We start from the raw sequence: 8,614 nt of genomic DNA, 5'->3' as shown, positions 1-8,614 counted from the left end.
CATAAGAGCTAGTCATTAGCTGAGCTTTTTTTTCCGTCTTCATCTCTCTTTCCCCCGACACCATGTCTGATCCTGAAGACCGGTGGCAGTGCTGGTTTAAAAGACGAGAGAAGTCCACATTACCGCAGGTACTCTAGACATATGGATATGAGACAGTGGTAGCCATCAGATTTCTTTCTTTCTTTTCTTATAGGGGGTGTAGGATGGGGGTGTCAATTTGGAGTTCTTCAAATGGAGTCCATCCATAGCCCTTCAAACCAAAGAGTAAACATTAGCGCTTGACCAGGACTTTGGCTGAGTGCCCCTTTCTTCCTCCATGGTTGGTTTTGATCTGGGGTATTTGCTTTTGCTGCTGGCCAGATCCCCTCAGCACCTGATGGTTGCCTAGGCTCTGAGTAAATAAGATCTGGGGCCCAGGCCTCTTCGGGGCTGCTGGGTAAATAAGGTCTCTGGTGTGTGTAGCGTGCCTGGCAGCAGGGTGAGCACTGGTGTGGAGGCCTCCAGAGACGCGCCATCCCCCTCTTCTATATCTCGCTGTTTAATTCTGTTATCCTCCCTCTCTTTAACTTACTCCATTCTCCCCTCCCTTCACACACTCACACACACACAAACACACACCCACAGACCTCCCTCTCAGCAGGAGCCCTGATTAATGTTCGCCAGTTGTACTCATGAACATTTATGGCTTCTAAAGCACTTGCAACAGGACCCATGTGTGCCCAGTATCACGGAAGTAACTTGATACACTTGCTCAGGTGAAATAAAAAGGAAACAAAGCATTTTTTTCTTTTTTAATATATGGCATCATATGAACTCTTTAGTCAAGGCAATCCCCAAGGTTATTCACATGCTTTTTTCATAAGCCTCTTTTACACCTCGAGTTTGCAGATGGACACTATTAGAATTTGAAGATCCTGTAATTAAAAGTGTTTGAACATCACACAGGATCAAGCTCCCGTCTCCGAGGAACAGTTTGGCATTTAGTGAGTCTTTAAATGTCAGAAAGATAAATGATGATGATAGCACCTGTAATAATGTAATTACGTTCTCAATGGTAATCTTCCAAGCCCGCAAACAAATGGATTTCATATACTACTGAAAGATTAAACAATTTAACACCCGATGTCTCAGTGACTTATCAAACCAAAAGTGGCCACAGGAGACCTGCAAAGTATTGTAGTCGTTATGTTGCCCAACCTACATATTGTGTAGCTTGTAGCGAGAGCTAATAGTGGTCCTTTGTAGAGAGACAAGACGGACATAATACTGTATTTGAATGTCTTTTCAGAGGTGGATTTACAGATAAGCAGATAAGTTTTCATGCTATAGTGTCATTCAGCCACTGTAACGAGGGATTTGCCTTTGTGAAAGTTTACTGAGTCAAATCTCATCAGCTTAATGTGATCTGGCGCTAGCCATGCTGGATCCCCTTATGCCAATTAATCCAGGTTGTAACTCACAGACTCCTGCTGACCAATTCACATCCATTGTTGATAGTTTTTGGCTGCAGGAGCCTCAAACCTCCTTGTTAGAGCCAAAAACCACAAGAAACCCACCACCTCTTTCAGGCCCATCATATTGTCTGTTGATTGCCAGCAATTAGTAAAGCCAGGCAGGCTGAGAAATGACAAGATGGGGCATGGCTATTGCGATGCATGGGCGTTGTTGGCTCACACACCAGCTGAAAGCCTCGACAATGTTTGTTAACCCCGGGGGTCACGACTGATTCACTAGCGCAGACAGAAAACAAGATTTATGTAGCGCAAATCAATACGCAGTCAGACTTTTACCATTGTGAAGCACCAATCCAGGCACTTCTCTCTATCAGTCTAACATGACACTAATGTGTTTTTATTCCTGTTTAACCCAGCCGCTGATGAATCTGTTGGCAGGCTGAGATGGAGACGGTAAGACGAAGCGGGCAGCCCTTGATTAGTCGGGGAACACATGGCAACATGCAGGGGCTGATGCAATGGCATGTCACGCAGGCAATGGCCTATCAGTCTTCAGGTTTCCTGCTGGGGGTTGTTTATCCGCCATTGTGAGAGAAATCAGCTATTTACATCCCGGCGCCTGACAGTGTATCAAACGGACTAATGACAGTGTACTTGGGTGCTGATCCCACTCAAGGAAATTAGAATGAATGCAGTTCCTCCGGTTGTCCTCGCTGAGAGGGTTCGCTAACCAGCCACTAACTGGTCCTCTTTATTCTCCTCTGCCATCGGCTCTGATTTCATTAACACTGCTTGTCAAGTGAACAGACACCTGGCAGAGCAGCCGCTGAACGCAACAGCTCCAGAGTAAATCACTGGTACAGTAAGGAAATTCTCTTCGTACGAGCTGGCAGGCCGGTAATGTAAAATGTGTTTAATGTCCCCCTCGCTAACCATGTTAAACGCTCGGAGTTGGAAAGAAGTGACATGAGTGACGGGTGGTATTCTCTGAGCATTGACCAGCAGGCACAATAGAGGAGTTGAGCCCGGTGCCAAGTTCTATTTCAGGGGCTGCATTCCAATTGATTAGGAGGCTTGTGAAACAAACTCTGGTGACAGAAATGAGAGGACGGCCCTGGCAACTGTTGGGCACCGTGCCAGGTGTACAGTCTTCCCTCGCAGCATCTCTCTCTCTCTCTTTCTCTCCCTCTCTCTCTCTCTCTCTGTCTCACACGCACACACACACACACACACACACACACACACAAACACATTAGTGACACATTAACGACACCCACAATGTGACCACTGGGATAACTTAGCGGGCATTATCTCTCTGCATGTGATTACGACCGGACCAGCTTTCTGCTTGTTCCCTGTGTAATTCCAGCACCGGTGAGCCAGGACTCTTCAAACGTATAACCTCTATTTAAAATAAGTTTTTAAAAAAATCCTTTTTTACAGAAATATTCTTTAATTTGCATTAAACTTGGTCCTTGACAACGAGTCCTGAATTGTGCTTCAGTCAAGTATACTTTTGAAGTACTTTGAGTACTTTTGGGCCCTGCCATCTTCAAACTATATTAATCTATGTATGTGAGTGTGTGGCGTTGTGATATTGACTGGGAGTTTGTGCATATGTGTGTGCGTGTGTGTGTGCAAGGGCGAGTGAGTGCATGCGTCCGGGCCTGGTCTTAGCGGCATCAGTAGCAGAGCCCTGTAAACCCTGGCTTGTCTTTATGGTGGAGTTGATGATTGGATAAACAGTCTGAGTCTGGATTATTGTACTGGAAAATGAAAGCATATGCACAATTTGCATTTTAATGAGCAAGTGAGCATTATAAAAACAAATTGTCCCGGCAACAGCAACTCTTACAATAAAAGCGGCGGCTTGATTTGGCAATCAAGTTTATAAACACATTTGGGGGATCAATTAACATTATGATTTTATTGTGAGCATATTTAAAATCAATTGTAAGTGTGTGAAATGTTTTTTTTTTCTTTTTTTTCATTTCATCTTGTTTGGGTTTACTGTGAGTTGAACGCACACCGAGTCATGTGTTGCATCCCGCTCTTAGTAAATCTGCTTTGATTGTGACACGTATGAGGAAGCCATGCATAAAATTTATGCGTGGCTGATGCAGAGTTCAGTAGGCCTGTGCCAAACAAAACGCTGTTCAATTAAAAGGGAAGTAATGGCATCCTATATAATAAAGGATATCTGTGCATACATAAACTGACAGAAAAGCATGATGGCTCATTCACGCCATGCTATGTAATTTAGTTAATGCATTTCCCCTTGCTCTTTAAAACACTTGCACATTCAAATTTGCCATCATAATCTCTATGACAGAGGACATTAATTATGTTCGTTGGCTGATCGCTGTTTCTTCACAACATCTCTGATTAAAATTTCACACGTTGTAATGATGTGCTTCAGAGCTAGAAGCTGTGAAATTTACTAAGCAGTCGGTGGGCTCGAATCCTTATTCTTGGGAGGTTGGTCCAGCACAAAAAAAAAAAAAAAAGAGAAAAAAAAAGAATCACATATTATCCAAATCAAAGCTGTTAAGTGCTTGAGGAAAAGCTTTATTTACATGCAAATGGCAATATATCTTAGCAACTTGTTCATTAAAAACATTGTGCAAATGAGGGAACAACAAAGCGGCAACTTCTCTCCAGATATGTGGGTTCAAATTTCATATTTGGGAAGTTTAATTAAGCAATAGATTATATTTTGAAAGGAGTGTTCACTTTAATGAATCCCCAGAGAGCGCAGATAAACACTGCAATGGTATCAAAGCATTCATCTCTTTAATGGATGTGAAAATTAGGGATGTAAATGGATTTGAGCCTTTATTTTCATCGCTCGTGGGAATATTTACCGGGTAAAGACGACACTTATGTAACCTACATTATACATATACTTTCATTTTTGCATGAATAGCGCTCGACGATTTTCAAGGACAAACACTAAACACTTATTTAAAGCGTGCTTTTAACAGCTGCACCGGTCAAAAAAAACCAACAAAAAAACAAAAAATGAAGGAGGTCTGCTTTATTTAGCCTAATTCCATGTAAATTACCATGTAATGTCACAGCGTAACATCCACTGCGGCGTCTGAGTCTCACTCTTCTGTCTGGCTGAGCTCCTGCTCGACCAAAGAGCGTATCTTGAGAGGACCACTGGTCATTTTATCGCTTTTTCAATAAGATGTTTGCCTGAGTGTGGCTCTATATTCTGCAATCCCGAAAACAGTGCAGAGTCAGTGAACCCTGGTACATTGTGTGATGGAGGAGTGCTACGTGCCCAACATTCACCTCTGAGAGGCCGGCTGTTGTTTTTCCCTGTAATGTCCATTTTATTGGGAATCTCAGCGAGCCTTCACACTACCTGCTGTGCTCAGCAGTGTGGAGAAGCCAGGGCCAGTAGAGTGGTGGTCAGTGCCTGTCAATCACAATCACAAGGATCAGTTAGCAGCCATCAGTCTGAGGAGCCGTACCCAGATGTTGCCTGTCTTCCAACCCCTCATGTTCCACCTCCGTAGGCTGTCCTTTTTCCATTACTCGTTTGTTCTTTCCACCTTTTACACACCGCAAAACTAATGTAGTCAGACACTTTTTTTTGTTGTTGATCATTTCATTGCGTGATTGTTTTGTGTAATCATTGTTTAGGTAGCTCACCTAAGAAGAACTATAAAGAAAAGTGTTATTTTTCAACCTCAGGGGAGGCTGTTTGTTTTCTGTGTTTGTGTTGGAGTCTATAAAAGGGAGGGCTGATGCTGGGGAAGAGAGCAGTCAGAGGTGATAAGAAGGGAACACCACAATATACTCTAGCTGCTGAAAAACAAACACAAAACATTGATTATATCATCTTTACAGACACCCAGAGCTCACCTAGCTTGATGTTTACCTGACACGGAGTAAACAGCATATTGGACCGCAGACTTCTGCTCTGCATTTCATTTGCCGCCGTGCCCCCCGGTATACGTACGTCTGTGACCTGTTCCCGCCCCTAATTTCCCCCATCACATTCAGAGCAGACCCGCCAACGGTCAGCTTCATTACAGCCAATATCTTAAATCACCTCTCATGCGTTTCCCGCCAGTTTGGAGCTCGGTCTCCTCTGAATCGCAGTCATTTAAATGTTCCTGTGCTGATTGCGGGTGCAGGTGGTAATACATTAAGGGACTGAGACAGCCGGTGGAAGAGTGCTGAAAGACCTTTATCCATTTGCACTAAGTTTCCCCTCACATTCGGAGGCATGTCGGTCTAATTAGGCCAATGGTTTTGACTGCGGCCATATTCATATGGGACAGCTCACTTTAAGTTGTACAACAAGGTGATTCTACATCATATATACTCCACCAGGCCAATAGATTATGCCGCGGTCTAGGGAATTTCGGGAAGAAATTGTACATTAATGAAAGCAGAAGATGGCTATGGAGAATTGCGACAGGGTTATTGCTCTTTTCCTCTCCATCTTTTAAGTAAAGGAGTCTCAGATCTCACGAGAGGTGAAGATATATGGGGTGTAAAGCACATCTGATGATGCCTTTTTGTTCCTGTGGCAGCGCAAATGAAGATGTGTTCAGAACCACTTAAGCAGACAATCTGTTTACAGATTTGCATACGAAATTTAATGTGAGCGCCGTAATGCAAAAAAACACTGTGCTGCGTGTCAAATCAAAGGCACAGGTTCAATTTTATAAAATAGAGCCTGTCTCGGTGTTTGAACCTCAGTGAGTTCCCAGTGCTCTCAATGATGAGCTCTTCTAGCAGGTAAAAGCTTCAGAAAGCCCTCGGTCCATTTCCATTCTAGCTTCCAGCAGTGTGAGTGGTGTGACAGCCTCTTGGGGCAAAGGGATTATTGAGATCAGGCCTCCCCCAGCTCTATGCCTCTGGCCCAGCCAGCCAAGCCAGCCCAGTCAGTTCCTCAAGCCCCCCGGTGCCTTACAGAGCAGCCCACCAGGCGCACAGAGAGCAAAGAGGCACCAGGGACCCCTCTAATTGTCCATGCTTTGGGCGGCTCTCTGGCAAGCCAGCATGAAGAGGGCCCCCAGTCCCAAGGCTGTCCCACTGCTCCCCACTCAGCCCTCGCTCAGAGATTCTGAGGACGATATATATCTGCTTTGAGGCTTTACGTTTCTGAGGCTGTACTTATGGTACAGCTGGAAATGGTGAATTTCTCTGCTGCTAACACGGTCAGCACTAGAGCAGCGTTAGAGCAGGGTCATATTCTAAACTGCTCAAATGATCCAGAACATCCAAGGCTTAAATGTGTTATGAATTCCATTCAGTGTTTGTCTCGCAAGTTTCCTGGCAGTCGCAGTTAATCCTAAATACAGACCTCAGTAGAATGTATATCTCAACCAGGGTTTATATATATTCAGATTACAAAAGAAAGGTTAACATTACCGATCCAGATTACATTTGAAACATGTTTGATTAGATCATATTTACATTGTCAAGTATTACTTGACCACAATTGTGATTGGGTTATTAAAATATTAAGATTAGGGAACTTATATTCACATGATAGCCAGGGTTTCTTAGACAAGCGTTGTTGCAAAATTGCAATGTAAATTGTATTCAGTAGATGACTACATTTCAAGTAATGTGACCCAACGTCGACTGTGACTTAAAGGTAAAAAAGTAAATGTAATAATAGTATCAAAGAAAAATGTGTTTGAATTGGTTTGGCATGGATATATGGCACTTAAGTAATCTGTTATTATCTCATCTTATTATCATTACATAAACCTTTTTGTCCCGTTGTGTTCACTTTATAATGTAAACCTACATCATAATGCAGTTTGGTACAAGAGAGCTGCCACAACTGAGACACACTTCTCAGTAACATGCAGTCTGGTATTTGTCCGGTAGAATTTTCTGCCTTTACAGAGAAAATAATGCCCAGGTTTGGACATTATTTTCTCTGTAAAGGCAGAATTTATGGTTGAGCTGTTGGATTCGATTGCATTATATTTTATTATGTTATATTTGCATTTAGTACAAGTTGTCTGGTTGTCTGATTGATGGTGTTTGCATAAGTATTGGTAATTGTTCATTAAACACAGTATATTCAACATTTATTTAAATCCCAAGGAATCAATAAGGGGCATGCCGTTATTTCAGTAATGTCCAGAGCACACAAAACAAATACACACGAACAAGAATATCAAGAAAACAAATAATCAATAAACAGGTAAAAACAGTGTTGTTTAAGAGCAGAGTTTCGAGATATCATAGTTTCAAATAGGCCTATTGGTACATTTGTTTTAAGTTTTACTCTGTGCTGTGAAATGGTCCAAGTATGACCAGCACAAAAACATGAAAACAGAAATAGTATTCCCAAATCAAATTTCGAGAATAACACTTGAACAGGTCAAATAATGAGGATTTGACCAGTTTATTGGGAAGTGATGTTTGATAGCATGTTCCCATAATTTGCTTTTTAAATAAATACAAACTCTGTAAAAACATGTACATTTTTTTCATAGTTTGCCGACAGCTGTGTCAAAGTAAATTTCAAACCTAAGCTTTTTATCCAACCAGATACCAAAATATACATACCGATTCTTACTGGTAATGTATATATGTACCTCCTGCAGGTAACGTAACTATCATACTGTTACTTGGATTCTGTTATTAAAAGTAGCAATAAAAAGCAGCACACATTTTCTCGATATAATGTAATTAAATTTTCTTTTTTGTTGTGTCTTGGAGGAATTTTCCAAGAGGAGCTGCTGTCAGCTGAGAGCGTGAGGTACTGGGGAGGCCATGGCTGCTGGGAACTGGATGAGGACTGACAAGGCCACCCATACAAAGGAAGGGTCAGCCTCTAGTCATCAAGAGGGGGGTGGGGAGGCAAATGAACGTGTGTTACTGCAATAATAAACACACAATTACTTTGATTTGTGTTGCTTGTTTTCTCTCAGTTCTTGTGCGTTGTGGTTGTTTTTATCAATCCTGATATACAGAATCTCATTCTTCTCTGAATTTAGCATCGATATAAAAATGATGCGTCCAATAAATTCTCGTGAAGGAGTCACAACATTTGCCAGTGTTTCACCGCAGGAAGGGGATTTTTTTTTTAAATCACCACCATGGAGAGGGAGACAGTGGAGCGGCGCCCCTGACAATACAGTCGTCAAAAAAGATGTTGAAAGTCTGTTACA

The 8,614-nt window shown here is 42.3% G+C and overlaps 1 long non-coding RNA gene across 1 annotated transcript; it reads left to right on the top strand.

The window, feature by feature from the left end:
- Positions 1 to 2,715: 2,715 nt before the first annotated feature.
- On the top strand, positions 2,716 to 8,350 carry LOC115588401 (uncharacterized). Its single transcript, XR_003985332.1, has 2 exons — positions 2,716 to 2,828; positions 8,163 to 8,350. It is a non-coding gene; the product is annotated as an uncharacterized LOC115588401 (long non-coding RNA).
- The last annotated feature ends 264 nt before the right edge of the window (positions 8,351 to 8,614 follow it).

The sequence above is a fragment of the Sparus aurata genome, chromosome 9, assembly GCF_900880675.1.
Source record: "Sparus aurata chromosome 9, fSpaAur1.1, whole genome shotgun sequence".
Lineage (NCBI taxonomy): Eukaryota > Metazoa > Chordata > Actinopteri > Spariformes > Sparidae > Sparus > Sparus aurata.
The sequence above is the reverse complement of the archived record's forward strand: the minus strand, read 5'-3'. Positions and strand labels throughout refer to the sequence as shown.